Source organism: Pongo pygmaeus, chromosome 5, assembly GCF_028885625.2.
Source record: "Pongo pygmaeus isolate AG05252 chromosome 5, NHGRI_mPonPyg2-v2.0_pri, whole genome shotgun sequence".
NCBI classification, from domain to species: domain Eukaryota; kingdom Metazoa; phylum Chordata; class Mammalia; order Primates; family Hominidae; genus Pongo; species Pongo pygmaeus.
The window spans coordinates 112419242-112426792 of record NC_072378.2 but is presented as its reverse complement, the minus strand read 5'-3'; the positions used below and the strand labels follow the sequence as shown (position 1 = coordinate 112426792).

The window sequence follows — 7551 nt, the reverse complement described above, 5'->3', positions numbered from 1 at the left end:
ATAGAAAAGAATAATCTCTGCTAGTAGTGGCTTTTAGGATATTAGGTAACCATATTGCCACTTCTATCCATCACACTTTCTATCGCATTCTATGGAAATATTGCCATTCCATAGTCTTCCCGAAGTTAATTGACTGGGGTCAGTGAAGACAAAATCGTCAGATTTCAAGAGCAAAATTTCTTCCTGCTTTTCATAACTTGGCCAATTCTCTGTATGCCAAGTGACTTTAGTCTAATGAGAATTAAAATAATTTTTCTAATTTCACAATCACAGGTTTTTTTTACATTTTTATATTTCCATGTCATGATACCCAGATGCTCCAATTTTCTTTTCTGTGAGAGAGTGTCTCTCCAAATTCCCTGCAAAACTTTGCCCTATTCTTCCTACACTCTGCAAAGGGCAGTAGAGTGAAGCAGCAAGGACTCTACCACATTCTACATACACACTCCCCTCTTCCAACCATTGTTGTCTTCTGGTCCTGTGGTTAGTCCTTCATACTCCTCATGTTGCCACAAAGATGGCAACCAGTAAGCTACAGACTAAAGGGTGCCAAGGATGTGTAACGTTACTCCCGGTTAACTGACCCAATTGCAACCTGTTTTGCACAGTGGTCTATGCTAGTCCTTAAAATGTTCACTAGAGGGTGCACTATTTCTTTCCAAATTATTGAAGATGACTCCTAAATAGTAATATTAAAGTCAATCTATTCAAATGCTCCACTATATTAAGTCCTCAACATTAGATTTCAAGAAAAATAATAGCCAGAAAAGTCATATTTAGTGGGTCTAGTGGACAAAAATGGAAGTGGCAGCAACTATCTACCATTAGTCCAGTGGCAGGATAATTTCTTCATCTGGAATTCTCAACCTTAGGATGAATGTGGCTGGCACCATATGCACTATAGTCTGTGCTTTCTGCACACACACACACACACACACACACATGCACACACACACTCCCCACTACAACCAAGGTTCTTGGAGAAAAGATGGAGGGGAAGAGATGCACCTCAGGATAGTAACCAGACAGAATAGCTATGACATGCTATGCAAAACCCTGTTTGACCAAAGAACCTTGGCCCTTTTTATAGTAGCGCTTGTCTCTTTGCTGCTATATCAGAGGAGGGTAGTTGTTTCCATGAGCTTGTTAACTCAAAGGCAGGCTTCCTTGTCAATGAAGAATCAGTAGGGGAAGCTGTTAACTGTCAGGTTATGGCCAACCCAACAGTGGAGGCTTTAACATCAGATCAAAGTTACCTGTTAACCCATGCAAACTTTCATAAGGAGAGTGGGAAGGGGCAAATCCAAAGCTGGACATCTGAGATTACTGATATTCATTATAAGTAAATGAACAAAAACTTTTTCCCAATAGCAATTTTAGTATAATCCTCACAATATCACTCATTCCATATATTATATTTTCTTCAGCTGAAAATGCATGCTTGTGTTTAATACAATTGTCTTTCCATAGCCTCTTACCACATGCCAAGACACCTGTTTTTTTTGTTGTTGTGTTTTGTGTGTTATGCTCCTGTTTAAACTCAACCTGTTTCACGTTGTGGTAATAGTTGACTTTCATTTGTCACCACTTATTCATTTTTATAAGGCTGACCTCTTTTCACCTCTTAACACTACCCCAGAAATTTCTGAAAGTATCATCATCACTCCCATTCAGCTAAGATGTTCCAGATCTATCTTGCTCTTCCTGACCAAGTTAAGTAGTCGCTCCCCTCAAGGGAGAACTGGTTCATTTTGGGGAATGGTAACACAGAGCCCTGAAACCTGGGTGCTTGTCTGCATTTTATATCATTCTACACCACCACTGGCAATAAACTGCCTCATATTAGAAGCCATGTGTTTCTGGTAATGTAAGAGCAGACTTTCAAATTCAGTCCTTCAGCTATCAATGTGGAGTAACTGGTGCTCACCAGGATTGGGTCATGATGGTGAGTGTTTATTGCAAAGCATGTTAATCTCCAGTGCATATTGATGTCACTGTTCTCCTGGGTGGCAGCAAAGTGGGTTGAAATTCAGAAAATGGTTCCCCTAACATGGCACAAGTCCATAATATGACCACAGCTACACATAGCCAAATGCAGACTTATTTTTTGTTGATTTTTTTTTTACATTATCAAGTACCGCATTAAAAAAAAATTATTAACACACTCTGGCAAAATGGGCCTTGGCTGTTAGTCTCTGTTAACAAAGAAGATATTCAACAAGGTGAAGTCCATTAGATTCACTGTTCTTGCTAATACTGCCCTATGAAAAGTAATACACATTCTCTACAGATGACCAATGTATGGAGGGGTCCTGTGTTTGCTTTGACTTTCCTTTGTCCTAAGTAAGAACTTTTATTGAAGCTCTCTTAATCTTTTTCCACCTGTTATACATCAGTGATGAATGTAGTAACTAACCTTATTTCACCTATGACTTACAGACAAACCCTTTTCTTTCAAAAAGAAAATATCTTTTTTAAGCTGTTTTGAGATTATTTCTCTTACTTCATCCTAAAGAGTCTATTTTTGAAGGTGGTCTCAAGTTATTAGCTATTCTAAAATAGAACATTCTTAGCATTTTAACCAAACAAGGTCATGATTGGAAAAGCTGCTACTTTCTGACAAGGGTCTACAGGAGTCAGAATTAATTGGCACATTTTCAGTGGGGTAAATTGAAAACTTTAATCAGGGACTGAAAGTTCGATCATTTCCAATAGTAGAACGGTCAAAGGGGAAAAGAGGTGTGCTCTTCATAGGTCTCTTAACTGAATTATTCATGATGGAAGAAGATATTACACTCTTATAAAAGTTTCCTTATGGACTTCATTTAGAATTATTTCCCTTAATCTATTTGGATCTTCAGGGGGAGTCCTGCCTAGAGTGAATATTGACTTCAGTGCCTATAAAATTTCTGAATGGCTCTGTCTTTGGGGTTCTCAGCCCAGGCAACTTAACAGCATAGCAACAGCTTTTAGGATAAATGAATTCACTCCATTAGGCTTATGAAACTGGTCCATGCCCATGAGGTCACCTACTCCTGAAACCCCCTCTGGAACAAAGTTTTCACACCTCTGTAGAGCAGAAGCCTCAGTACAAGTGCTTACAGAAACCAGAGACCAATCAACTTGTCTTCCATTGACTGGTGATAGACAACAGGGAGGGGAGCTGCAAAGCCTTGCTCCACATGTGTCTCACCTCCTGGCTTCCACCATACCAAATCTTAGGTGGTCAAATCTTCCTGTTTCTCAAGAGAAGCTGGTGGATTTATAAGTTTGTTTATTGTAGGCATGTCAGATGGGTAGAAAGGGATTAATCGGATTAATCATGCCATCAATTCACGACACATTATCTTTGTTTCTTATCTTATTTTTATCTTCATCTTATACAATCCAATTTATCTTCCCCTCCACAGGCTCCCAAACTAAAGTATTTCATATTTGTACCTTCAACCTCCAATATTTTTATTTATACCTTCAACCTCCAATATATATATTTATATACACGTAAATGTCTTTAAAATATGAACATTAATATTTGTGTACATGTAATTTACATAAATAGTGCTAGACTACAAAAATTATGTTTTTGAGATCTGTTCATGTGGCTAAATATCTACTTTGTTCATTTCTTGTGACTGCTGTATAATCTAAATTTAGCCTAATTATCCCCTGGTTCTTTGCTAGCACAAATAATGCTGCGATAAACATCCTCTTAAATATCTCTGGTGCATGCTTGTGAGAATTTCTATAGTGTTTAGGGTCTACAGAGTAATGAATCAATTCCACTAAGTACTGCTTTATAGCTTTCTAAGGTGATCATACCAGTCCATATCTCCCAGCAGTACGTGAGGTTTCCCATCTCTCCATAGTCCCACCAGCATTTGATACGCAATGTTCTAATTTTTTGCACTTCAGTAAGCAGTATCTCAGAGTTTTAAGTTATATTTTGTTGATTAAAATGAAGTTAAACAACTCATTTTTGCATGTCATTTGTCAGCCATTAGGGTATGTCTTAATTATAATCCTTGACTTTTTATATTGTTTTTTTCTTGCTTATTTACAAAAATTTATTTTATTATTCTAAATATTAATTCTTTGTTGGTGATAAATATACTATAGATCTTCTCTCAAACTGTCACTTATCCTAAGTTTTGTTTTCATTTTCTCCAAATGAAACCCCATTCCTAAATTTTGTTTGTGGTGTTTTTGATTGTCCTTTATTAAGTACTGACTAGAAAGCTAAAATGCCACCTTTCCAGACTCTAGAAGTTAGGGTAGCCAGGTAACAGTTCGTTTTGATGTAGTGAAATATATTAATTTTTCTCTTTATAGTTTATACTTGAAGGATTTATTATTTATTTATGGTCCAAGGTCACTCTATCTGATGGATTTATTTTAGAATCTTTCTACATGCCCAATCACAAAGAAAAATTTCTGAATTTTCTTCTATTAGCTTTACACTTTTAGCTTTCAAATTTAATTTTTTAAATCTACCTGCTTATATAACTTAATTTTTCCTCCTATTCCATACTTTATATTCTGTCCAAGTCTCCCAACACTATTTATTAAGTAACTCATTCATTTTCCAAAGATCAAATACTAAGTGTATTTATGTGTATTTTTTCATTTCTACTGCTTTGAATAATAACTTAAACTCAGATAATTTTGTGCCCTCATTTTCTAAATTAGCTTCACTATTTATACACATTCATTCATCTGCGTTCATCTGGAAATCAGCTAGTGAAGATGCAAACGCAAAAAAAAAAAAAGTTTACTGGGATTTTAATTCAACTGCCTTAAATATTTAAAATATTAAATTATCCCATCCGCAAACATAATTTACCTCCAATTTTTTTGTTTCTTTTATATACTTTACTTATATAAGTATGATGCACTTAAAGGTAATTCCCAGATAAGTTACAGATTCTGTAACTGGACATTCGGATTAATACTCAAAAGCATTTGAAATCACTTTTTCCCCTCCTTCCACGATGGAGGCCAGTTCTGGCCAAAGAGAGAAGGTCCCTGTGGAGGGGCTTTCTTCCTCACCTCACATCCTCAAAAGCAAAGCTCTATGAGAAGGAACCCACTGAAATTCACCGGACATTGAAGTCTTTTTATCAGTAATCTTTATAACTGACACACTCAGCAAAATCCTGACACTGAGATCTCTTCAACCCAGTTTCTTCAGCCAAAGACTCTCAAGGGAAAGAAGTGAAGGGGAAAATGTATAGATACATCAGCCAACAGCAATGTTTGTATCTTATTTGGATTTCAATTCAAACGTACACACTGGATAAACAATGTGTAAGACAATTTAGGAAATGTGAACAGTGGACGCTTGATATTATTTTAAAAACTGTATTTTTAGATGTGATAATGATATTTTGGTTATTTTTAAAGGATTTGGTTCTCTAAGAGATATATACAGTAAATATGTATAGACGAAATGATATGGGAACCCCTCAGGTGGCGGCGGGGGAGACGGTGAAGGCTGCCGCCCGCCAGCCCATCCGGGCTCTAATCCTCTGTCTCCGTGTCCCGCGGCGCCCAGACTATGGACCTCCGCACTGCGGTGTGCGACGCCGCCCGCGACGGTAGCTGCAGCTGCTCTAGAAGGTGTTCACCGGCCGGAGCCCGGAGGAGCTGGACAAGCTGATAGGCGAGGTGGCCAGCGCGGGGGACGCCGCTGCTCATCCACCTGCTCTACTTGTTGGAGAAAGTGGAGTGCACCCCCAGCACGCTCCGGCCCCCTGGACGCAGTACGATACCTGGTGAACCGGTGCGGCGCGAGGGTGGAGGCTGACGGCTAGGGACACTTCGGTGGCGAGACCATCGTGGGCTCGCCGCCGCTGTGGGCCGCCTCTGCCGCCGGCCACCTGGACGTGGTGCGGAGCCTGCTGCCCCACAGGGCCTCGGCGAACCGCACCAGGCGCACCAACTCCACGCCCCTGAGCGCCGCCTGCTTCCATGGCCACTGGCGAGAACCAGACCGACCCGGAGGTGGCCAACCGGCACGGCCACATGTGCCTCATGATCTCGTGCTACAAGGGCCACCGAGAGATCGCCCGCTACCTGCTGGAGCAGGGCTCCCAGGTGAACCGGCGCAGCGCCAATGGCAACACGGCCCTACGCGACTGAGCCGAGTTTGGCAGCCTGGAGAGCCTGAAGCTGCTGCTGGGATGCCAGACCCACATGGGATGGCCTTCGCAGGACCTCGCTGCTGGTGCCAGCGTGACGGGTCACACTAGCATAGTGGAGTACCTCATCCAGGAGCAGCCCAGCCAGGAGCAGGACGCTGGGAGAGAGGTCCAGCCAGGGCTACCCCAAGAAGGCCCTCCACCAGCCAGCGGTGCACGCAGCCTCAGGGACTCCATGCTGTAGCTCCTCTGCGGAGGAACCACTGAACGGGGAATCTTATGAAAGCTGCTGTCCCACCAGCCCGGAAGCTGCCTTGGAAGCCTTGGAATTTCTGGGAGCCACTTATGTGGAAAAGAAGCGAGATCTGCTTGGGATCCTTAAACACTGGAGACGAGCCATGGAGTCACCTGCCCAAACCAGAACCCCAGAAGCTGGTCTTGGCCTATGGCTATTTCAGGGAGATCCACACCACCGAGGAGTTGGAAGCTCTGATAAGCCACCCTGATGAGATGCGCATACAGGCCCTGTTGATCTATTAGCGAATCCTCTGGGCCTCTCACCCCGACACTTCCTGTTACATCCGTTACTGGGGCGCGGTGTAGGCGGGCTGCGGCAATTTCCAGCGCTGCATCCACTTGCGGAAGTGGGACCTGGCCATGCAGCAGGTCAGCCAGCCTCTGAGCCCCATGACCGCCAGCAGCTTCCTCTCCTTCGCGGAACTCTTTGCTTAGGTGCTGCAGGACCGGGCGGCCAAAGGCAAATCGGCTTTGCAGACCTCATAGGGGTTATCACGAAAGGGATCTGGCAAATGGAACGTTTCCCGGACCTAAGGAGCTGCCGCTGCCCAAGGAGCCTGAAGACGCGGCCCAGTTCACCAAGGAGCTGGACATATCCTCTACTTTCTCTATCTGTTGGAGAAAGGGGAGTGCACCCCTAGCCAGGAGCAGCTGAAGCACCAGACCATCTACCACCTGCTCAAGTGTGCGCCCAGGGGCAAGAACAGCTTCACCCCTCTGCACATGGCTGTGGGCAAGGACACCACAAATGTGACCACAAATGGAGGCAGATTCACCTCCCTGCATGCAGTCGAAGTGCTGCTCAACTGCGGGCCGACCCAGACAGCAGGTACTTTGACAACAACACCCGGCTACACATGGCAGCCCAGAACAACTAACTGCCCGGCAATCATGAACTCCCTGATCCAAGCAGGGGCCCACACAGACAGACACCACCAACACCTTCAGGAAGATGGCCTATGAGCTGCTGGAGGACAAGCTGCTGGCCAGGGGCACCACGCAGCCCTTCAACTACATGACCCTGCAATGCCTAGCAGCCCGGGCCCTGGACAAGAACAAGATGCCCTACAAGGGCTTCATCCCAGAATAGCTGGAGGCTTTCATCCAACTGCACTGA

The 7551-nt window shown here is 43.3% G+C and overlaps 1 pseudogene; it reads left to right on the top strand.

The window, feature by feature from the left end:
- The first annotated feature begins 5554 nt into the window (after positions 1–5554).
- Positions 5555–7551, top strand: LOC129039325 (protein fem-1 homolog A-like; annotated as a pseudogene).